Consider the following 26,089-nt stretch of genomic DNA (forward strand, 5'->3'; position numbering starts at 1 on the left):
TTTGCCTCATAAAGCCGGACTTCCTGTCCAGGTATCTTAGGAATGAATTTGGAAAGTACCCCGTACACTACAAATTTTGTCTATTGCTCTAGGGCCTTTAAGTTGACATCGTTCTCTGTTTCCTAGCTGAATTCCATGGAGTAATATAATATTTACACAAACTAGATAGATCCCAACATGAGCAGACGCATGGATCAAGTTTGCAATCATCAATGGCATTTAGATTGTGGTTAATTTTGCATAGGTGGTTGCTTATACAATAATGGGATGAGGATCTGGGTGTATTAACCTATCAAATACGTATACGAAAAAAAACAAAAAACTAAATCTAGTTATCCTAAATTTGACTTTAAGAATGATGTGCATCTTTCGCTAGTAGGCTAACTCACTCCTTGGAAAATTTCATTCTTTGGTATATATGTAATATCCCTCTAGGGAAAATTACCCTTACGGCACAATTTTGATCTAGGGTTTCCAATGAATACAAGAAAGAATGGTATTTCATTACAGTAAAACAATACTCATTAATCCATGAAATAGTGAAGCTCTTTAATTGGATACACAGCAGAACAATAAAGAGTATAGCAGCCAGTTGATTCCACAAACAACTGCTTATAATCTAATGCTGATTCAACAAGTGATTACAGACTTAAAACATCATAACAGAGTTTAGATAAACTATAGCTAACCATCACCAGTTAGAGGCCTATCTCAGCCCAAAATCAGAATCTCCTCTCCTTTTTATAGATTCCTTTTGGGGTTTTTTCCCTCCTAATTTAAAATTTTGAGAAGCTAACATGTTTCCCTCCATTTACCCCAAATTTGACTTTTACTGCAAGTTTCCCTCCATTTGCCCCAAATTAACTTCTATTACATAATGTTACCTAAGTAACATTAAAAAATGGTTTCCCCCTTTACAAATGACTATAGCCTACAGGGTTAAATAAGCTATTACGCCCTCCCCTGGGCAATTTAATTTTAAGAGGACATTACATTCACCCCTTCCCGACATTGCTTGTCCTCAAGCAATTGTGATTTCGGATGCTACAAAATCTGTTCTCCTTCCCACGTGGCGTCTTCTTCAGGGAAATCCTTCCATCTGATACAGTATTTTGAGATCATCTTGTCCCTCAATCTCCTCTCTTGGACAACCATAATAGCTTTTGGAGTTAATACTAATTTCCCCTCCACTATGTCTTCCTAGTGATGCATATTCTCAGAAATATTCTGGAAAATCTCCATTTTGCTCTGTGGTTCCTTGGTTTGTTGCCCCCTGACCATATAGAAACTGGGGTAGTAGAGGCCTAGGGTTCCTTCTACTAGTTGCCCCTATGTTAGCTTATGCAGAGATGTTAAAGGAGCCAGGACTATGGTTGTTGCTCCCTTCTGCAAAACACCTGTTACCTCCATTAGATCCATTGGCAACATTGTTACTTGCATTGTTCAGATTTGCCACAACCTGGGCAAAAAATTGACCCATCTACTGCTGCCCTTGTGTCAACAGTTGAGCTATCAGTTGCTGCCCTTGTGCCATCTGTTGGGCAATCTGCTATAGCGCCCTTGCTAGGTCCCCCAAGATGTAAAAAGGGTTAGCTTATACTGGCTGCTCTTCCCTGTCTGCCATGACAGAGTTGTGGATGCTCTTCTTTTTCCTAACTGTAACATTTTCCCTATCCTTCAGAAGCATCTAGAGTTCATATGCTCACGAGCTGGCAAGATGCACAACTCTGATACCCCTGTAATATACCTCTAGGGAAAATTACTCTTAGCGCACAATTCTGATCTAGGGTTTCTAATGAATACAAGAAAGAATGGTATTTCATCACAGTATTACAATACTCATTGATCTATGAAATAGTGATGCTCTTTAACTGGATACACAACAGTTCAATAAGGGTTTAGCAGTCAGTCGACTCCACAAACAACTGTTTATAATCTAATGTTGATTCAACAAGTGATTATAGACTTACAACATCATAACATAGTTTGTATAAACTATAGCTAACCATCACTAGTTAGAGGCCTATCTCAGCCCAAAATTAGAAAGATCAACAATCCATGATGCTCACAACGAATCTCCTCTCTCCTTTTTATAGATTCCCTTTGGGGCTTCTTCCCTCCTAAATTTAATTTTGGGTGGCTAACAAGTTTCCCTCCATTTACCCCAAATTTGACTTCTGTTCCAAGGTTCCCTCCGTTTCTCCCAAATTAACTTTCATTATCTAATGTTACCTAAGTAACATTAAATAATGGTTTCCCCCTTTACAAATGACTATAGCCTACAGGGTTAAATAGGCTACTACATCCTGCCTTGGGCGATTTAATTTGAAGAGGACATTACAATGTAAAAGTAACCCATTAAGTCAATTTAGTTTAGCTCAAGCAGTTAGGAGAAATGTTGTTATCCTTCCCACCCAGGTTCAATTCCTGCATGTGACATGTTGAGCTGATAATGAGTATTTCTTGTGATGGCTTCAGACTTTGTTGTCTGAGCAGCCCCTTGAGGACCGAAACACGTATATTCCTCACATGGAATATAAAGATATTTCTTGTGGAAAATTAAGGAACCTACTAAATCAAAATAAGGCATTTAGATCATTCATGCTAAACGGTACATATTGTGTACAATGCAAAAGACTTGTGGAGGATAAGGTCCATTCTTCAGAATTGAAGTGTTTTATCTATGTAGGCATCCAGATATCCAAACTCCTCTTTAGATGGACCTTATACGAAGAGGTGTAACCTCAGAAATATCATTGCTTATTTCAAGGCTGTCAAAGTATGTCCCTTTCATTACGGTAATCCACCATAACCAAACAAATTGTCAGCCCCTTTCAAGTTTTGTTCAGACAAGCTAAGGGTGTAGTGTGCACCAAATCAGGAAAATAGATCACATCTAAAGTACATTATAAGTTGCCAACAATCAACTTCCTCTATAGTTTCCACCAAGCCTCAAACATGTAGATTACTCTTTCAATATACATCTATTTTTTCTCTTCTTATTTAGGACTTTGTGTATGAACTAGATTACCTCTCTAAGAGTGACATGGGCTCAATCAAAATACAGACAATTAATTTACCCCGTTTGGTGTGTGTTCATTCAACAATGATTCTATAGGCAATATCCTTTTGTCTAAGCATAAAAAGGCAGTTGTGAACAGTGAATCATCAGAGCAGATTTGCTTGATGTTGGTAGTACAGACAAGGTGGATGCAAAATTGGTGAGGTTTCTCTGTGCATGTGGTATATCATTCAATATTCTTCACTACCCCTTAATGCCCCTAAAGGATACAAGAACCATGGTATGAGAAAGTTCAAACCACATCCCTAAATAAGCAAAAATCCAAAATCCAGGGGACTCTAGCATTGCTTACAAATTTACAAACTCTTGAGCCAAACATGTGGTTTCCATTGTATCAGATGACCAGACAAATGTTCAAAATATGCCAATGATGAATGTTCTTGGCGTGTCAGCCAGTAATGCAGTCTTCCTTAGTAATGTGGTCTTCCTTGCAGACCATGACTACTCAATGTTGATTTGGGGTAGCATCAGATGTGCTCTAGCCACGAAAATTGGTGGAGAGGCTAAAGCACATGAGATCTCCAATACCCAGAAATGGTTTGGGCAAATTCTAAACAGTTTGGGACAGTGATGCGGGGGAGCGGCCCCCCCCCCCCTTCGAACCCGCTCCCGAAGCGCGCTCCGGGCGGGAGCAGGTCGGGAGCGCGCTCCCCAAATCGCTCCCGTTCGGGAGCGATTTGGGGAGCGCGCTCCTGTAAAAAAATTTGCGCTCCCTGGTCTGTGAGGGAGCGCTTCAGGGAGCAATCGCTCCCGGAGCGCTTTTTAATGCCCGGGAGCGATCGGGGAGCGATCGCTCCCTGATCGCTCCCGGGCATTAAAAAACGCTCCGGGAGCGGTTCGGCGGAAAAAAATTCCGCGGACCCGAAAAAAACAAAAAATTTAACTAATTTTTTTGGGTTTATAAGCCCAATGGGCCAAAACAAAATCATTTCAATGAGATTGAGCTTGAGTTTGAGAGCAAAGGAGCAAGGAGCAAGAGCTGAGGAGCAAGGAGCCAGAGCTGAGGAGCGAGGAGCAAGTGCCAAGGAGCGAGGAGCAAGCTTGCAGAGGTAAGTAACTTAATCATTTAGTTAGTTTAGTTGGTTAGGTAGTTAGTTTGTTTAGTTTAATTTACCTGTTTGAGTTTAAAGATCATTAATTTAAATTAAATTAATAAATTAAATGAATTAATCCCAATAAACTAAATTAATTTGCAGATTCAAGACTCAAACCCTACAAACATCAAACACGATGGACCTGGGGATTTTTATTGGCATTTTCCTCTTCCTGGTCCCTTTTCTGGTTATTATGGTGGTGGAGAGTAGGAAATGGAGGGGGCCTGAAACTGAAGAGGTGGATGAAGAAGCCGGAGGAAGTCAAATAGGTGAAAACCCCAGTGAGGAGGATGTGGAGGGTGAACATGAGGGTCAAAAAACTAAACAAGACCAAACTCCATTGTGGAAATATGTTCAGAGGCCTGAAACAGGGAGAGGGGGTGGAACCACTAAATTTCATTGCCCCCATTGCAACAATGATTTCACAGGCTCATACACCCGTTTGAGAAGACACCTTTGCGGGAAAAGGGCATGGGATGGAGAGAAACAAATAGGAATCAGAACTTGCGACGCGGTGTCAACAGCAGATAGAGCCAAATACATAAAGGAAGAGGAAGACGCCCAATACAAAGCAAAAAGATCAAGGGGTTTCTTTGAAAGCTCACAAAGAACTCCTTCAGCATCCTCCCAAGGCAGTGGATATGGACATGGAGGCTCAGGGTCATCATCTTTACGCCGTAGAACCATATCAAATTTCCTTGATGAGGGGTGTAGGAATGATGTGGATTCAAAAATTTACAGGTTCCTCTATGCAAATGGGATACCATTCAATGTTCTACGCTCACCTTATTGGCACGAAATGGTTTCTGCCATAAATGATGCCCCTAAAGGATACAAGAGCCCTGGGTATGACAAGGCAAGAATAGTTGGCCTTGATCATGAAAAAGCAAAAATATCACATTCTTTGAATAAAATGACAAGTTCTTGGACTGACAATGGGGTGTCCATTGTATCTGATGGATGGACAAATGTAAAAGGCAAGCCATTGATAAGTGTTCTTGCTGTGTCCCGAAGTGGTCCCATTTTTCTAGCTGCACATGATTACTCAGACAAGTTCAAGACCGCTATCAACATTGCAGAAGCATTGCTTGAAACAATTGAGCGTATTGGCCCATACAATGTCATCCAAGTCATCACTGATAATGCTCCTAATTGTAAGGCAGCGGGAGCAATTATTGAGGATAGATACCCGAACATATTTTGGTCTGGATGTTTGGTTCACACATTGAACCTTTTGTTGCATGATATTGTCAAAAACAAAAATGAACAATACCAATGGATTGGTGATTTGTACAAGAGAGGAAAAAAAATGATAAAATTTATTACAAATCATAGCAATACCCATGGCCTTTTCCGCAGTCACTCGAGATTGGAGTTGCTGAAGATTGCGAGGACTAGATTTGGTAGCTATTACCTCACCTTCAGGCGCCTTTTGAAGGTAAGAGAGGGTTTAGCTAGCATGGTATCAAGTCCAAATTGGCAGGTGTTAAAGGAAAGGGCTACAAATGTAGCTGACATTGCAGGTTTTGAAACGGTGGAGGAGGCCGCTCTTGATGGGCAGTTTTGGACAACTGTGAGACAGGTATTGGATTTCACCAAGCCAATTTATAACATGATTCGGTTTGCAGATACAGACAAACCAGTGATTGGCGAGGTGTATGAGCAAATGGATACCATGTTGGGGGAAATAAAAGACATTGTTAATAACAGAGATCCCGACTTGTACAATCTGATTCACGATTGTGTGTGTGAACGGTGGAAAAGGCTTAACCTTCCACTACATTGCTTGGCGTATATCCTTACGCCAAAATACTACTCAGATTCTTGGTTGGGCAAACCTGCAGCAGGGGGTGGTGTTAGGACCAAACCCCATTTAGATCGAGAGGTAACTAAAGGATATCTGGATGCATTAGAAAAGTTGGTGCCTGACAGGGAGGAATGTGCAGCTGTGCGCCTTGAAATAGGCAGATACTTCACTGGCAGTGGTTTGTATGGTAACTTCCATGCAATGGACGACAAAGATAAATTTGATTCTCTCACATGGTGGGAAACATATGGCGGCGACGGACTTTTGCGAAAATTGGCATTGAAAGTTCTTGCACAGGTTGTAAATTCTTCTTCTGCAGAGAGGTGTTGGAGCACCTACAGTTATATACATAATGTGAAAAGAAACAGGCTCAACGAAAACCGAGCAGAAAGCTTGGTTTATGTGCACTACAATTTGAGGTTGTTGAGCCATTACTGTGATCGGGCTAATGAAGATCCCACATATAAAATTTGGGACAATCACCCTGAGGACGACAATTTAGAGGATGGCATTGTACATATGGAAGAACTAGAAGATGAGCTTGTACGGGATGAAGCTGAAGCAGCTGCAGCAGCCATGCCACCTCCACCTCCACCATCCAGTAGCAGTTCTCGAGGCCCGAGTCTTGTTCCATTGCTGTCGCCACCTCCATCGACACCCTCGCGTGGAGGCTCTAGTTCTGGTCGTCGGTCTGGGCGGGAGACTCCTAGAAGACCGCCAAGACCTACTTATACTCCTGGAGACTCTCGTGGCAAGGGCCACTTGTAGATTTACAGTTTACTTGTCTTTTTTAGTTTCTATTAGACTTGTCACTTTAGTTTTCATAACTGTTCAGTGTTGAGTTTTGAGTCCTTGACTCTTGACTCTTGACTCTTTCATATCATTATGACATTATGATATTTTTTGTAAACATTATATCACTGTGACAATGAAAATTTGAAGTTTGAAGTTGGGCCTTGGCAATTATAACTCATTGGTAATGATTGTGAATTATGAATATGATGCTTTGTGAAAGACTAAAGTTGTTTCATTTCATCTCATTATTCATGTTTCATTTTATAAATTTTTAACATTTCATATCATGTTAACAGTTAGAAGTTAGGACTTAGAAATATCTTCGATATTACTTCTTGTAATGGTTAAACTTGGCTTACAAGTACAACTTGTTACTTTGGTGATCAATGATGATAAATGTTATTGAATTGAATGTTATTTTAATTTATTATTTTACTAAGGTTGATGACGATTATAATTTCTAGATGATTGATGTGATATGGTTCAATGATCAATTTATGTTTTTTTATGTTTTTTATGTCTATTTCATCATTCTACATGTTTTTGTTGACATATATGTATCAAAAATTAAAAAATATAAAAAATATATATATTTTTAAAAAATCGCTCCGGGATTCGTTCCCAAACCGGGAGCTTCTGAAAATGGTCGCTCCCGCTCCCGCTTCCGCTCCCGCTCCCGCTCCCGCTCCCAAGTAACACTGGTTTGGGAGATATTAAAATAATTAATATTTTTAATGGAGTCCCTAAGTCTAAACTTAAGGAAAATAAAATATTAATGTGAATGAATATAAAACTGTGTTAGAAGGGTCCAAAAGTCATGGATCAAGCCAGAGTTAATCTTAGCCGTTGATTAGGGATTTAATCTCGGCCATTGAATTGTCAATGAGAAAAGTATAAGAGGAGGCTTGAGGGTCACTTGGAGAACACACCGAGTTGATCAAGATTTCGATTTTCTGGGGCAGGGTTTGTTGAGGAAGTCGAAAGAGTGATCAAAGTTGCAGCTAAGGGGCAATGAATACAGATGCAGAGAGGCAAAGAGAGTACCAAGAGAATCAGCGCGGAAGCCGATGAGAGGGACACAGAGCCAGCCAGAGGCCACGCAGAGCGAACTAGGGCCCACAAAGAGGCAGCCAGGAGCTGCGCAGTGCCTCAGGGAGCTAGCGTGGGTGACGCAGAGGCTCTAGAGGCTGACACAGTGCCTCTAGAGGCTGACGCTGGGGTTTTCGTGGGGCAGATTGGAGCTAGGAGTTGTTGGAGTGTTTATCTGAGGTTTCAGCCGAAACATCTATCTCCGACTAAGAGGTACTACTGTCGAGATTTTTCTCTGTTGGGTGAGCCGATTTTGGCACCCAGATTGTATTCTGAAACTACTTGATAATTAAAACCCTCAGATAGTTGCATCGGTTTTCCCACATTGGGTTTTTCCAGGGACAATGGTACAAAAACAATGGTGTCACTTGTGTGCTTGTTTTGGTTTCCTTCAGTTGATGATCTGTAATGTGTTGAGCATGTACTTGTATTTATTTTTAGTATTTACATGGTAAATAACTTGTTAATTAATCAGAACAAGTAGGCAAAAATAAATCACAAAATTACATAAAGGGTTCCTAACAGTTAGACTTAGAAATTCCAACACTCAATAGTGGACAAGACCGCTAATGACATTGTAGACATCTTATTGAAAACCATTTCAGATGTTTGGTCACTTAATGTCATTCAAATGATAACTGATAACGCACCTAATTGTAAGGCAGCAGAAGCAATTATTGAGCAAGTATATCCTCACATTCTTTGCTTTGTGGGTTTGGTGCACACATTAAACGTTTTGACACGGGATATTGTTAAGCCTAAAAAACATGAATGGATGAATACCTCGTAAAAGAGAGCCAAGGCTGGCATTAAATTCATCACGAATTAGAGTTTTGTCCAACCCACTTATTGCACTCACTAAGTTGCAGCTACTTAATCTTGGAAAGACTAGATTTCATAGTTACTACCTCAACTTCAGGCACCTTTTGAAAATATGACAGGGAATGGCTAATATGGTGCTGAGTGAGTCAAGGGAGTAGTTGAGACTGTAGCCCTATGATAGACAGCAAGCATGTAAGGTGCACCACATGCGAAACCATTTTAGATGGTCACTTTTGTTCACAAGGTCACTACGCTCCATGGTTCACTTGGCCCATTTAGAAGCGGTTTGCAATTCAGATCAGAGAATCTTTAAGGAGGTGGATGAGCAAATGGGCACCATGTTAGCCAGATTAAAGACGTTGTTGAGTCTACAGATATGACAATGTATGACGCTATTCATGATTAGGTGGTTGAACAGTGGGATAAGCTACTCCACTCCATGCCTTAGTATATGTCTTTACAGCAAAAATATTAGTCTACATCTTCATTGAAAAATATTATTCTAAGAGAAGACCAAACATTGATATAGAGATTAAGATGGAAATATGACTGCATTTGAAAAAATGGTCCCTGATGAGGCTAAGTGTGATCTCATACGACAACAATTGAGCATGTACATCAACAAAAAGGGACCATTTGGTTTTAAATATGCAGTTAAAGATCGAGATAGGATGGCTTCTATTTCTTGGTGAAACTTGTATCGCAATGCTTGCCCACAGCAATGGCATTTCCCAATGAAGGTGCCCTCACAAGTTGTTAACACTTCTTCTGCAATGAAGTGTTGGAGCACCTACAACCTCATTCATGGTGTGAAGAGAAACACATTGAATGTAGAACAGATAGATAGCTTAGTATATGTGCACTATAACTTCAATTTGTTGTCCCATTATTCTATGGAGATGAAGAATAATAAAACATTTAAGAATTGGGACAAAGGAAGCATATTTGGAGGATGCTAGTTTAGCAGGACTTGGAGACCAATCTTATCGCTAAGGGTCAGAACATTGATTGTGTTCAGATGCCAGCCCCTTCTTCTACCATTGTCAGCAACACCCCAAAGGTCCCACTCAACAAGCTCCATAGCCACGTCAAAGTCATACAAGTCATGGTGGTCCTCAATCAAGCAGAAATTGCTTGTGGTTAGTTAGGGTCCTATATTTCATAGGAGGAGTTTTTTTTGCCTCATGATTTTATATCTGAAAAATGTAAATAACGTTTCCTATTTGAAATTTATTTCCAAAAATATAAAAAGAAAAAGAAAATAAATTGTAGGGGACAGAAAAAATGGAATAAAGCAAAAATGAAAGGAAAGAAAAGAAAAGACAAAGAGGAAAGAAAAGGCAAAAGAAAAATATTTGAAAAATGTCCCCCCAGGTGAGCAAGTCCAAATGCCACCACAAAAAAACAAAAACAAAAACAAAAAGCATTGAAGACCTTCATTCAGAAAATATTTGTATATAAGTGTGCAGCTTGTTTAAATGCCACTTAGAAATAAATGATTCAGTTAATCATACTGGCTAATCATGATTAAACTGGGTCCCATAGGTTAGGTTAGGGAAATAAATCAACCATTTAGCTTAATCTTAGTTGAAATGGTTAGCTAGATCAGAGAAAAGTTAGCCAAACTGTTTAAACTTGGCTAAAGTTCAAAATAGAATTTCAGTTGAACAAGAAAAATAAAATAAAAGGCTTGCAAATCACAATGCACCTTTAGAATAGATTAATCATGCTTAGGATAAGTAATTAGGTTTAGAAAATTAATCGTGTTTTTTAATCACAATTAAAAACATTTAATAATATGTGTTAGGTACTAAATATCGGATTTTGTTATAAAGTTAGAAAACGACAAAACGCTTTGACGCCATGTGATATATCGGGCGCACAATTTAACAGTCGCGATCTACCCCGCCCAGATCAACAGCGGGGGATCGTTTTTGGCCCCCCCAGTCCATCATGTCGTTATTGGTGGGTGGGGGGGGGGGGGGTGGTCCGAAGAGCGATAAACCAATCCCTGAGCCCCATGCTACGTGGTGGACACTAGTGACTTCGCACACCTCGTCCGAAAACCACGTTCCTCTCCTCCGCTCCCGCCACCGGTCATCCACGTCAACTCCCACATCCACTCTCTAATCCTGTCATCGTGCCACTTGTCTCTCCCTCATTCGCCTAACAAAATACTCGTTACATCATAAGCCCATTGCACTCTCCCGTTACGATTAACTGTTTGATCACTTATGCCTTAATCCACCCGTTCAGTAATGGACCTATGTGCAACGGCCACAAATCCCATCATTACAAATCAACCCTAATAAGCATGTGAAAACCTCCTTTGCACTCTTGGTTTTTTTTTACAGGTACTCATCTTTCATATTGCATCTCCCACCCACCACCAGCGTCGGTCATTTCCTCAAATTCAACACTAAAACTACCCAGCTAAGTAGTGTTCTAATCGAATCTTTGTCCCTTTTCTCTTTCCACAATTTGCAGACATGGCACCCAAGGGAAAGGGGAAATCTTCCAATCCCAAACCAAATGAGGAAAACCCTATGTCCTTTGCTACCCCAGACCTCGACCATATACCCCTGGCTAACCAATATTACAAGATTGCTGATACTGAGTGTGAATTCGACTTGTTCGAATTGCACCACTAGTTGAAGCAAACCTATCTAGACTAGGGGGATGACATTAATCTTTGGGAATCCCTACTGCCCATGTTCATGTTTCCACAGGTCCACCATTTCCCTTATTTCATCATATGGTGTCAAGCCAAATACAATCCAGTTCAGAGAACCATTGTGGCCCAAAATGGAGACATTCTGGTCACTATTTCACTAGAAACCATAAACCAGATGCTATTAATTCCTGAAAATGATTCTCTCAGTTAGTTTTCTACACCTGCCCTAATGGATCTGTATCATAAACTCACCTTCCCTCAGAGAGCCCAAATCTTTGAGATTTTCCTCCTAGAGGATGCTCAACTTCCCAAGAAAATCCCTCCCTCTCCAACTTCCATGTTCCCAGAAAAGACTAAGCAGGTCATCTCTTTAGTGTCTTGCCTTCTAGGGTACCAGTCAGACCAATGGGTGGATGAGCCCATTCTAGGTTTTCTTTCCATCTTTTCTAAGGAACATAAGCCAGCATTCATGTTTAATTTCAGTCACTTTTTGGCTGATAATATCCATGAACAATTGATGAAGATCACTACCGAAGGCATGTTCAAGTACCCATCTGTATTAGTTTATATGTTCCTTTTTCAGCAAGGTGACAAATTTCCAATAGCATTGCAAAAGCAAGATGATCAAGGAGTCAATCAGTCAGTACTAGAGTGGACCTCATTGGTGAGAAGAAATTCAATGGAGTTTAGTTTTACAGATTTCATAGACAGGTTTATTCATACAGCTGCAGGGCTTCTCAACAATCAGATCGAGCCAAGGATCAGTCCAAAAATTAAGAGGATTTTGCACCTAAGTGATCAGACCAAAACTAGAGACTGGTATCTGTACCAGAGCTACATAGAAATAAGAGTATATGGGTGTGAATTACCCCCATATAAGCTGCCCAAATATGTTCCAATGAGGATCTTTTCTCTGGAATATATTAGACAAATGATTAATATGGATGAACTTCATTTTGTTTCAGGTAAAAGAAAATCACAATTCAAAATCAAGTCACAAGTGGGACCTTTTATATGTAATAGCAGAGCAGCAGGGAATGAGGCAGATTCAATCCTCAAACAAATGAATTTCCACCTAAGTTTTACCTGGTCTTATGACCCCTTCAGTATAATTTCCAATTTAAGGGTGGAACACAAAACCACACCTTATAATCATACCCCTAGACCAGAGATCGAAAAATTCATGAATCAAGATCAGTGGGAGGAAAATACATTACAAGAAGCAGAGGAGCAAACTCTGTCAACAGCCACCTCCCAAACTCTAGTGCCTCAAGAGAAGCAGAACAAAAGACCAAGGGAAGAAAGATCTTCACCAGTTACAGAAATCAGTGCCAAAGAATTCATTATTTATCAAAAAAGGCAAAAGACTGACCCTAAAACAGTCCCCATTCAGTAGGAAGAAGGGCAGGAAACCATTGTTATGATTGGTACACATGTCTCAACAGGGTCAGAGGATCTTTTCTCTACAACTCCATCCTCCTCAACCTCACAGGATCCCTCAGAATTAGTATAGTCAACAGAATTGGCAGATAATCAATATGAGCCAAACATCTTCAATAAATTTCTAAAAATCAAGCAAAAGAATGAATCACTCAAGGCCGACACATATGCTCAGTTTTGGAAACAGACCTCTACTTCCCAACATAGACTATTAACAGCATTTGACAGTGAGCAAGGAAGAATGCAGATGGCATTTTTACAAGCTCAAGTGTTCCCAAAGTCTCCTTCAAATTACAAGAAGACTATTTTTTCATTTGATGCAAAGCAGATACATCCTATAGATCAAATGGATATGCATAGACAGTCTAGAGAAATGATTTTCTCCACCATGACCAACACTGCTATGATAGCTTCAAAGTTAAGGACATCACTCAACAATGTCCAATCACAGTTAAAGCTGGAGAAAATCTCCTCATTAGCAAAGGACAACAAAATCAAATCATTGGAGGACCTAGTGATCAAACTGGGTTATGATCCCAGTGATGTCAAAGCAGTGGAAGAAATCTTGAAGAAAAAGAATACAAATATAGCAGCACTTAGAAAGCAGCTTAAATTACCATCTACAGAGGATCCACAAGCAAAAGAGATAGAAGAAAATGAGCAGGATAAAGAAGGCATGCTCAAACTCATCATTGAGCAAAATGTACAAATTAAGGAGATGGAAGAGCAAATAGAAAAGTTACTAAAAGAAAAAGAAGATGATGTGCAATTAGCTATGACTACAGTCACAGCTATACCGATTTCTGTTGCAGGGACAGCCGAGGATTCTACATCAGCATCAAGTGACATGATAAGTTAAAGAATAAATTGAAGAATCTGGAAGAACAAAAGTTGAATGTAGCTGAGTTGCAGAAATCTCACCAGCTTGCCTAGAAGATTGAGAGATTGGAAAATGAGTCACTGATGGCTCAGACTTTGGCACAGGCCAGGGAAAATGTTTGGCTGGAAATTAGTCAAGCCATGACTGATATTTGGCCATCCATTCAGATCATTTTTTAGCAAGAAGAGCTGATAGAAAGATCTAAGACAACAATAGAACAGGTTAGAGATGCCCTAGGACACAAACCAGGTGAGGCCACAACCATGATTAAAGTGTTGAATTCAAAGACCAGATCAGAATTAGAACAAATGCAAATAGCAGACAGGACAGAGACTATCTTGGATATCAAGAAAGTATTGCAAAAAAGGAACTTGATGACCTAATTGGAGACCAAAACTCTGACTCTAGAAAATGTTGTCCAAAGATTTCACTGTTGGAAATAATACTGAGAGGGGGGGTGAATCAGTATTATACAATTCTTTTAATAGATCTTCTTTGTTTGTTCTTTGAATTATTTTTGCATGTCAGTACCATAAAATAATGAGCATGAACAAAAGAAAACAGATAGTCACACCAAAGAACACAAGATGTAAGGTGGAAACCCAATGTGGGAGAAAACCACCTGCTGCAATATGTCTCTATCTTCTTTCAAATTAGAAACTCCTTTTACAATGGTTTTGTACTGGTGCAGTCCTTTACCAGTACGCAGGCTGCAACCTGCAGAGAGCTACAACTCTCTCTCGTTTTCCAGTCTTTCCTGGAAGGGAGCTACAACCCCCTACTTCTTTTCATAAAGCATCAAATGATCATCAAGTACATAAAGGTTACAGTCCACTACAGTTATCAGATCAGAAATAACAGAACTAACCCAGAACACCTTATCAACAGAAAGATTCAATCAACAGAACATTTTAAGACAGGGACGCAGTTTTCCCTTCTGTGGCCTGCGTGCCCACGCACTGTTCCTTTAACCGCACTGCGTGCTATAACTGCAGGGACGCACCCAAATATACTATCGCGCCGCGTACTTTTACTATGCGGACGCACCTGAACCTTAGTCGCTCTGCGTACCGACGCAGCTCTCCTTCTGCTCTGCGTACCGACGCAAGTCTCCTGTGTCTGCTCTGCGTACCGACGCAGATCTCCTGTTTCTGCACTGCGTACCCCCGGGCATAGATGATTTCAAGACTTCAGAAGTAACCCAGACAGTCAGATCTACAGATCTGAACATGCGCCGAAGAGATCTCGGTCCATCAGTAGATTCGCCTTGTTTAGATCTAGACCAGATCTAGCCCTCATGAGATATTCAACCCAAAACATACTCAAGCCAAATGATCTCCTTTGCTTTATATAGGCAAGCTCCTCCTAAAATCATGGAACAATACCACGAGCCGACACCATAGTAACCCAATACCGTCGGCTAAAAACCAAGAGTAACACATAAGAAAACCCCACATGTGAATTTCTTTGCCTTGAAATGTGTGCACTGGGGGGACGCACCTCCTGAACGGCTGGCCTGCGTGCCTGGACGCGGTCCCTGCATGGTGTACCTGCGGGTACGCACCTTCTGAACTGATTACCTGCGTACTTCTTAATTTTCAACAAATTGAGAGCCTTGCCACGGGAGTTGCCATCAAGTACAACATCTGTAACATATAGCCATACCAGAAACATAATGCCAACAATCTCCCCCTTTGGACTTGATGGCAACCTCACAATCTTCAGCTTCATTCTCCCCCTTTGACATCAAGGGCAAAGGGGTATGCTCCCCCTAAGATCATGCACCCCCTGAAAATGAACCAGATCTGCAGCAAAGAACCATAATCCACCATGAAAGAGATAGAGACATATTGCAGCTATTTCCAAGATCTCCTTCTGACCATCCTCCATAATGCCAACAATGCATTATATGCTCCCCCTGAACCTGTACCATCAATTAGAAAAGGTTCAACAATAAGATGATGCATCAACAACCCCCAGCTTTTGCCTGAGGTATTCAAAAGTGTCCCTGGGCAATGGTTTGGTGAAAATATCAGCAACTTGTTCCTTAGAAGGAACATACTCCAACTTGACCTTCTGTTCAAGTACTTGTTCCCGGAGAAAATGGTACTTGATTGGTATGTGCTTGGTTTTTGAATGCATAACCGGATTCTTTGAGATGTCGATTGCACTTGTGTTATCACATAAGATGGGGATAGGTGGTGTACAAGTGATTTGAAAATCCTGCAAAGTCTGCATCATCCAAAGGAGTTGAGTGCAACAAGATGCAGCAGCAACATATTCCGCTTCAGCTGTAGACAAGGCAATCGAACTCTGTTTCTTGCTGAACCAAGATACCAGTCTGGAACCCATAAAGAACGCACCACCACTTGTGCTTTTCCTGTCATCCACGCTTCCGGCCCAATCTGCATCTGTATAAGCATGAAGTGTAAGATCTGTATCTCTAGGATACCATAAGCCATAATTTTGAGTCCCTTGAAGATATTTGAAAATTCTCTTCACTGCCTGAAGATGAGTCTCCTTCGGATTTGCCTGAAATATTCCAACTATTCCAACTGCATGCATGATGTCCGGTCGGGTACCTGTCAAATAAAGTAAACTTCCAATCATAGATCTGTAGGTTGGTTGATGTACTGCTGCAGATTCATCATTTGCACTGAGGCTACATCCTGTGACCATGGGTGTACATACTGGTTTTGCATCTTCCATACCATATTTCTTCAAAATCTGTTTGAGATATTTGGTTTGAGATAAAAAGATTCCTCCTCCTTTTTGTTGGATTTGCAAACCAAGGAAATATGTCAATTCTCCTAGCAAAGACATTTCAAATTCTTTCTGCATGACCGAGGCAAAGCTTTGACTCATAGCTTCTTCATTGCTCCCAAAAATAATGTCATCTACATACACAACAAGTATTAGCAATTTGTCATTTTCAACTTTTATATAAAGATTGCTATCTGCTGATCCTTTTGAGAAACCTTGTTGATGAAGATATTTGTCCAAACGGTAGTACCAAGCCCTTGGAGCTTGTTTGAGACCATAGAGAGCCTTTTTCAATCTGCATACAAGATTTGGATCATTTCCAAGAATGAACCCATCTGGTTGTTCAATGTATACTTCTTCTTCCAAGTCTCCATTCAGAAAGGCTGATTTCACGTCCATTTGAAATACTTTGAAGTTTGAAAACTTGAGAGAGCAAGGAACATTCGGATGGCCTCAAGTCTTGCAACAGGAGCAAAGGTTTCTTCAAAGTCTATTCCTTCTTGCTGCGCATACCCTTTACAAACAAGTCTGGCTTTGTTTCTAATTACTTCCCCATTTTCATTTAATTTTTTTTTGAAGACCCATTTTGTTCCGATAACATTCTTATCCTTTGGTCTAGGAACCAGCTCCCAAGTGTTGTTCTTTTCGATTTGCTCAAGTTCTTCATCCATTGCTTTCACCCAACATTCATCTTTGCATGCCTCTTTCACATTTTGTGGTTCAGTGGAGGAGAGTAATGCCAAATAGCTTGAGGCTTCTGCAACTGTTCTTCTTGTTTGTACACCTGCTTCTTTCTGCCCCACAATCTGAGATTCTGGATGATTCTTCTGAACATATCTGGATGGGGTTTTCTCTTCTATTCTTGTCTGCTCCTCTGGTTCTTCTTAAGGTTCTTCTTGAGGTTCTTCTTCTTCATCATTCTGTCTTTGAGGGTAGCCTTCATCTTCTTCGATGTCTTCATGATGTACTTGCCTAGGAATGTATCCCTTCTCATCAACCACTACATCAATGCTGTCAACAATTCTGCCAAGTCTTTTATTGTAGCATTTGTATGCTTTGCTATGTGGAGAGTAACCAAGAAGAATGCCTTCATCTGCTCTAGGTTCAAGTTTGCCAAGCTGCTCATCCGTATTCTTGATATAGCATTTGCTCCCAAAGATTTTGAAGTGCTTTACCGAAGGAGTCCTACCACTCCAAAGCTCATGAGGAGTTTGAGTGTTGTTCACCCGAACATTTGTTTTGTTGAGAATAACAACCGCAGCATGTGCAGCTTCACCCCAGAAGGTTGCGGGAGTTCCTGACTCATCAAGCATAGCACGAGCCATTTGTTGGATTGTTCTGTTCATCCTTTCCACAACTCCATTTTGCTGAGGAGTTCTTGCTGTAGAGAATTCTCTTCTTATCCCATGTTCTTCACAGAAATCGAAAAATTCATTTGAAGTAAATTCCCCACCTCTATCAGATCCGAGGCACTTAATTTTGTGACCTGATTGATTTTCAACCAAGGCTTCGAAGGATTTGAATTTTTCGAATGCTTCATCTTTGTGCTTCATAAGTCCTAACCAGACAAACCTGGAGAAATTGTCAATGAATAATATCAAGTATTCTTCTCCTCGAGGTGTTCTTTTCCTGAAAGGACCGCATGTATCTGTATGTACTAGCTCAAGAGGCATGCTAGCTGATCCTTCTTTCTCTGGAAAGTTAGTTCTGGTTTGTTTTCCAAACTGACATGATTTGCATATGGTGTTGTCAGGAATTTTGATATCTGGAAGATCACGAACTGCCTGATATTTGCATGCTTTCCTTATTTGTGAAAAGCTTAGATGTCCCAACCTCCGATGCCATAACCAGTGCTCATCATCCTTGCTCAGATAGCATTGTTGTTGTCATTCTTCAAATATGTACAGATTATTTGGAGTTCTTTTACCTTTGATCACTGTTTTACCTGTATCAAGATCACGAACAAGACATCCATTTGATCTGAATATAACCTCGGTTCTTTGATCACAAATCTGGCTGACACTTAGAAGATTATGCTTCAATCCATCAACATACAAAACATTTCCAGCCTTGACCTTTTCTTTTAACTGAGCAATGCCTTTTCCTTTTATAGTTGCAGGAGTATCATTTCCAAAAGAGACTTTCTTTCCCTTTTCTAGAGTAGAATAAGACTCAAGTTTTTCTTTATCACCTGTCATATGCTTCGAACATCCACTGTCAATGTACCATAGATTTTCCTGTCCCTCTGCATAAAATGCTATCCCACATCTTTCTGTTTGAGGTTCCTTTATTCTCCATGTTTTGGTGCTTGAGGCTTGTTCCTTTTTCTGCTGAAACCTGCTCCTGCATTCAGAGTCTTCATGACCAAAGTTATTGCAAATAGAACATTCAACTTCATTTTCAAGAACCGAAAAGTTGTTATAGGTCCTTTTTGTAATCCCCGTCATACTTCTTTGTTTTTGAGCTTCCCTAGTCATGATCGTTTTATATGCAACACATTGAGCTGCTTTGTGACCAAAGTTATGGCAAGAAAAGCATTGTCCATTGAAGAAACTTCTGCGGTTATCGAATCTACCAGCCAATTGATTGTAATTTCTATTGTCATCTATTCTTGAACCAAATTGAGAAGATTTTACCTGTGGCTGGTTGTAGCTTTTGTTCACCCTTAAGATGGATTGCCCCTGATAGTTTCTATTTGTAATTTGTCCCTGCTTTACCTGATGATCTTCATTGTGCTTTTGCTCATTTCTTCTTGCTGCATCAAGATAACTTTTTGAGGTGGATGCTTGAGAGGTTTCTCCATTATAGCCCAGACCTGTCTTGTTTAGAGGAGACCGCTGCACATTGATAATCTCATCCAAAGTTTCAGATCCTTTGACAAACTTGAGATTAATAGCTTTTGTTTTCTCAATCTCTTTTCTAAGACCAACAATTTCACCTTCTAATTTTTCAAGATGTTTTTCCTTTTCATCAATTTGAAATTGTAGAGTATCAATGATCATGTTCTTTTCTTCTATACATCTCTTGAGTCTAGTAATTTCATCATAAAGGTTATCCACATCTATAGCATCCATATAATCATCATCTTCAAATGCCATTAACAACTTATATTCATTACCTTGTTCATCTTCATCACTGTTTGATAGACCATCACTATCTTCATGAGTGTAGTAGCTTTTCTTATTTGCATTCTGTTTCTTGTTCCATCTAGCAGGTTCCTTTCCTTTATCCTTATAAGGACATTTTGCAGCATAATGACCTACTCTTCCACAAGCAAAGCATTTAAAAGGTAACTTACCTCTGAACCTTCCAGAACCCCTTTGAAGATTTCTGACAAAATTTGATTCTTCTTCCTCTTCTTCTGGGACGTGGCTTGCTTCATAATAATCTCCTTTGCCTGATGCCTTGAAAGCAGCTTCTCTTCTGTCTGATGGACCTCCCTTTCTCATTTCATAAGCAGTTAGAATTCCATGTAGCTGAGACATAGTAAGAATTCGTAGATTTTCCTTTTCTTCTATTGCAGATACTTTAGATTCAAACTTGGGGGACAATGATCTTAGAACCTTTTCAACCACAACAGCCTCTTTTATTTCTTCACCCAAATTTTTCATACAGTTAACAACCTCATCTACCCGAAGAAAATAGTTAGCCACACTTTCATCATTATACATTTTGAGAGTCTCATACTGAATTCTGAGAGTTTGAAGTTTAGCACGTTTTACCTGTTCATCTCCTTCATAGCTCGTGACAATTTTGTCCCATATCTCTTTTGCGGATTTATAGTGCATTACCTTCATGAATTCTGATTGAGATATACATCCTAATAGAGTACTGACTGCTTTCGCATTTGTTTCATACTTCTTTTTCTCGGCTGCATCTGTAGGAGTAGCTGAAGGAAAAGCGTAGCCTGTCTCTACGATGTCCCAAACTTCTGTACCAAGAGATTGAAGATAGGCAGTAACTCTTACCTTCCAATAATTGAAGTTTGTCCCATCAAAAACCGGTGGCCTGATTGATGCTTCTCTCTCGTAGTTGCTCATGATGAACGATCTACCTTCAAGCGATCAAGCTTCTCTGAAGGACCTGCTCTGATACCAATTGTTGGAAATAATACTGAGAGGGGGGGTGAATCAGTATTATACAATTCTTTTAATAGATCTTCTTTGTTTGTTCTTTGAATTATTTTTGCATGTCAGTACCATAAAATAATGAGCATGAACAAAAGAAAACAGAGTCACACCAAAGAACACAAGATGTAAGGTGGAAACCCAATGTGGGAGAAAACCACCTGCTGCAATATGTCTCTATCTTCTTTCAAATTAGAAACTCCTTTTACAATGGTTTTGTACTGGTGCAGTCCTTTACCAGTACGCAGGCTGCAACCTGCAGAGAGCTACAACTCTCTCTCGTTTTCCAGTCTTTCCTGGAAGGGAGCTACAACCCCCTACTTCTTTTCATAAAGCATCAAATGATCATCAAGTACATAAAGGTTACAGTCCACTACAGTTATCAGATCAGAAATAACAGAACTAACCCAGAACACCTTATCAACAGAAAGATTCAATCAACAGAACATTTTAAGACAGGGACGCAGTTTTCCCTTCTGTGGCCTGCGTGCCCACGCACTGTTCCTTTAACCGCACTGCGTGCTATAACTGCAGGGACGCACCCAAATATACTATCGTGCCGCGTACTTTTACTATGCGGACGCACCTGAACCTTAGTCGCTCTGCGTACCGACGCAGCTCTCCTTCTTCTGCTCTGCGTACCGACGCAAGTCTCCTGTGTCTGCTCTGCGTACCGACGCAGATCTCCTGTTTCTGCACTGCGTACCCCCGGGCATAGATGATTTCAAGACTTCAGAAGTAACCCAGACAGTCAGATCTACAGATCTGAACATGCGCCGAAGAGATCTCGGTCCATCAGTAGATTCGCCTTGTTTAGATCTAGACCAGATCTAGCCCTCATGAGATATTCAACCCAAAACATACTCAAGCCAAATGATCTCCTTTGCTTTATATAGGCAAGCTCCTCCTAAAATCATGGAACAATACCACGAGCCGACACCATAGTAACCCAATACCGTCGGCTAAAAACCAAGAGTAACACATAAGAAAACCCCACATGTGAATTTCTTTGCCTTGAAATGTGTGCACTGGGGGGACGCACCTCCTGAACGGCTGGCCTGCGTGCCTGGACGCGGTCCCTGCATGGTGTACCTGCGGGTACGCACCTTCTGAACTGATTACCTGCGTACTTCTTAATTTTCAACAAATTGAGAGCCTTGCCACGGGAGTTGCCATCAAGTACAACATCTGTAACATATAGCCATACCAGAAACATAATGCCAACATTCACACCAAGTTCAACCTATTGAACCAGAGGGGATTACTAGGATTAGTAGCACCAGATGATAGATTGATCAGCTTGGAGGATTACTGTCAGAAACTTTATATTATTGCTACAGATAAATCCAAATTTGAAGGTATCAAGGGACATATCACAAGGAAAGCTTTCTTAGAAGCTTTGGAGTTTGATTTAACTATCAAACATGAAATCAAACACATCTTCATCAACAAGCCAACCTTTGAGAAGTATACAGAAGTCGATGAAGTGTATAGAAAGTTACTCAATCTTTCTATCCCCAGTGATGAAAGATGGGATCAATTGTGTGACATCATTGAGTGAAAGATTTTCATCTCCAACAGACAAACAGCAAGGCAACACATTTTGAGGCCAAGTCATCAACAGTTTTCCTCGAAGTTAGTACCAGTAGTTCTAGCAGTTAGAAGATCCCTAGATTTTTGTACTACTTTTGTAATTAGTTGTTAGATATTTTTAGGATCCTATCTTGATATTGTGAATCAAGATATTTTGTAAATTTTTCTATAAGTACTTCATAATTCGAATTACGAGGGGTTGGGACTTGTTTTGAAGAAAAGGACTTGTATTGTAACGTAGCTCACAGAGCCACCATTGATCAGATTTTTAGAAACACAGTGCAATCATTACAAGATTCTTGTGTCATTTTCATTGGTGAAGTGCATCTCTCTTTGTCAATTTGTTTTCTCTTTATTATCACATGTGGTTCTAAAATCTAAATTATTCTAAGAAGAGTACAAACAGAATTTGTTTAAAAGTACACTCTGTATCTGACTTATGAATAATTTCCATGTTTTCTTCTGAAAATTAAAAACAGAATTCTTAATTGCTTTGTTTATTAATTGGATTGTTTTATCTTTTTCTGCTCTTTCACACCATAAATATTAAAGGATCCAATGAAGTTGCCTAACCTACTCTGTAAGTTTAGACTGTAAACTCTTTGTTTGATCAACCTAAATCTGTGACTCCATTGCCCAATGGCCTAATTCCACTGTCTCAACCCAACTACACAAAAAACCCAAACCTGAACATGATAACTAGCCTAATATCATCAGTAAAACAAAGCTAAATCATATAGAAAGATCCCTCTTTGAAATTGGAAGGGTTGGATTCCCTATTTCCAGAGTGGTTCTAAGGTTACCTCTGTGATTTACTCTGTAACGTCAAAAATTACGGAGTGATAACATGGTTAAAGGCCACTAAAGTACATAGTAAAAGTGTTTCACTTCTTCCATTTCTTTACTTGTCATAGACTTTAGCTAAACATAGAGTTTCAGTTTCTAGTTTATATTTTATAAATTAGGGACGTGCCGTATTTAGTAAACAATATTCTATGCATGTTATATCTTTGTGGACATGATGGCCGCTTTCATTTCATATTCTACTTCTTGTTATCTAGTTTATAACTTTGTAAGTGTGTAACTTGTAGATGGTTAATGTAATTTACATACTAAATGGTTGGTACTCTAATCTAATATGGATGGAAGACATTGAAAGGTTCCATTGTACTTTGATCGTCGAGCATTCACCACCTATCAAGAGGTGGGGCATCATCTTGCACTTAAAGGCATGTGACCTCCCAGCCCAACTTAACAGCAATGGTCACTTCCACTAATCAAGCCGCTGCCTTCCCAGGGTGCACCAACCCACATAGGAAAACATGTCACTTGCAGGAATGAAGCCCTCGGGGGGGAATAACAACACCTCGCATTCACCAACTTGACAAACCCCCTTTGACAAATCTACCATGGATGACATTTAAAACTCCTTGATCATGTTGGATCTATCTACAAGTAGCACTCAAATCTATGTTTACATATTTAATACAACTAAATTTGCATCAGACAAGTTTTCATAATATATATGCATTCTAATTATATTAATATATAAGATAAGGTAATTTTATTAATGTCCAACTAACGACCACAAAAGTAGGTCAAAGGAACTGTTGAGTACAATGATGTATGTATGTACAGAACATTCTTAGGGTTTTTCTAGGAAGGAATGCTCTTGTTCCTCTCCTTTTCAACAATAAATAAAATATTTAAGACATGGGATGACAATTCAGAGAAGTTCATTTTGGAGGATGGAGGACATAGAAACAGATCTCATTGTTAAGGGTCAGGAGATTGACCATCTTCGAATGCCACTGCCATCCATATTGCCTGTAGCACTCCAATAATCTCAGCTTCACAACCTCCACAACAATGTGGGGGTCATGCAGAGCATGGTGGTCCTCAATCAAGAGAAATTCACACAAAAATTGCTCATGGCAAGACGACACAAAAGTAGAATGTGAAATTGTTTTACTATTTTTATGTCTTTACTTGTTAGATTTTAGCTCTAATGTTTGTTTAAATTAGGCATAGGCCTATTCTATAAGTATAAAGCATTGTTCTAGGCATGTCATGACTCTTTCGCCATGAATCATGATGGCCTATTTCATTTCATATTCTACTTCATGTTATATGGTTTATAACTTTGTAACTACTAGATAGTTGATGTTTTACATTTACTAAATGGTGGATGCTCTAATTTACTATGGATAATATTGCCAAATCAATTACCAAGAATCCAAAAGCATAGTTTTTAGTGTTACTTCTAGATAGATATTGCATTAGTAAGGACCTAGTAATGTTATCCATAGTAAATTAGAGCATATATATAAGAGCAAGTGCTTCCTCCTAAGAGATCACAAGTTCAAATCCAAAGGGGGTAAAGCATATACATCTCCAAAGACTAGCAATCAAATTATTGCATGGAGGCAGGTCCCTTGTCCTACAAACAAGGGGATCTCATACACCAATTTGGCGTCTAGCATGGCTGTGACCCTAAAATTAGATGATGATTATTATTACATGATCTATAATCTCCTAATGATCTCAAAGAAACCCTATTTATCTTCTTTATCCTACTTCAAGGAACAACCCTGACTAATCAAATCACTAATGACTCAAGAGGTTTGAGGCAGAAATGTGCAGCCCTACACTTTTAAGAAATGCTATGAATACATCTTTACAAGTCAAGCCTCCCTCCCAAATAGATTTTTTGGAAAAAATACTGTGGGGGCAATTGCTTACCCAAAGATTAGATTATTTTGTTGGCTCATGGTGTAGAACAAGATTCTAACAACAAAAAATCTTCAAAAGTAGGGCATCAATGTCCCCACAAGAAGTGTTTTATGTCAATCAACTGAAGAAACAACTATCCATATGTTTAGAATGCACCTTCAAACAACATGTTTAGAATTATACTCTTGAAGATCTCAGGACACTAGAGGACATCCCTAAGGACTAGAGGCAAATGATCCTCTCTCAGAAAAAATCTTATGGTAGGAACCTAACCAACAAAAGAATTATGGAGAGAGCATGGATAGCCCTACCAAAATACATCTCTTGGTAATTATGGATGGTCAGGAATCATGCCTCGTTCTAAAAAGAAACATCTCCTCCAAGAAAATGGCAAACTAGGCAACATCACTTAGAATAAGACAAACAACTTACAAATACCATGGCAAAACTTGACTCCACTCGCTTCTCTTAAGGCCTCTAGATAGAACCCCTACTATGATTAGGCAGCCACAAAAGGATCAAAACTAGCAACACATAATATTTTTTGTTAGAGCTTTGAAGGGTAATCCAAGAACGATGGGTGTTGGGGGTGTTGTCTGTTAATTTTTGTGTAGCATCAAGAGGTGTTCCTGCATGCCAAAATGGCCTCCTAAGTCAGCTTGAGAAAAAATATTAAATTGAAAAATTAGTATATTTTTTTTCTGGCCTTCATGTAGGCCCAAAATGACAAGTTGGCCCCACTATGTGAATGGGTGTGACCCTTGGTCAAAACCCATCCAGTTTGACCACTATAAATATCAACTCGACCTCTTCATTTGGGACAATTCAAATCACACATCTCTCTATGTCTGATCCACACGTGCAAAGTCAACAAGGAGAAGAAGACCGAAGTTTGACCAGAACTGGAGCTGCCATTGACCAGCATTGACCAAATCTATTCTGCCACTGTTTGACCAAGTTTTCTGGCTGCTATTTGACCAAATTTTTGACAAGTTTGACCGAGAAAAGGAGGATTGTTTTGACCACAGAATCTCAGACTTTGACTGCAGTTGACCACAAACTACTTTGACCAGTTGACTACAGGCCAAATTTCGGCCCCTTTGACCAGAGTTGACTTCTGTTAGTTTGAAGTATTTTGATTACCATTTTGACCAGGTTTGACTGGAATTTAAGCTTGGAAATTGACACAG

The 26,089-nt window shown here is 39.7% G+C and overlaps 1 protein-coding gene across 2 annotated transcripts in view; it reads right to left on the bottom strand.

Annotated features, from left to right (window-relative positions):
* The window catches only part of ARPC3 (actin-related protein C3), a 142,716-nt gene that overhangs the window by 58,109 nt on the left and 58,518 nt on the right, over positions 1 to 26,089 (bottom strand). The window lies entirely within an intron of this gene.

This window comes from Pinus tabuliformis, chromosome X, assembly GCF_031772625.1.
Source record: "Pinus tabuliformis cultivar Carrire ecotype Pingquan chromosome X, CPIR1, whole genome shotgun sequence".
Taxonomy (NCBI): Eukaryota; Viridiplantae; Streptophyta; class Pinopsida; order Pinales; family Pinaceae; genus Pinus; species Pinus tabuliformis.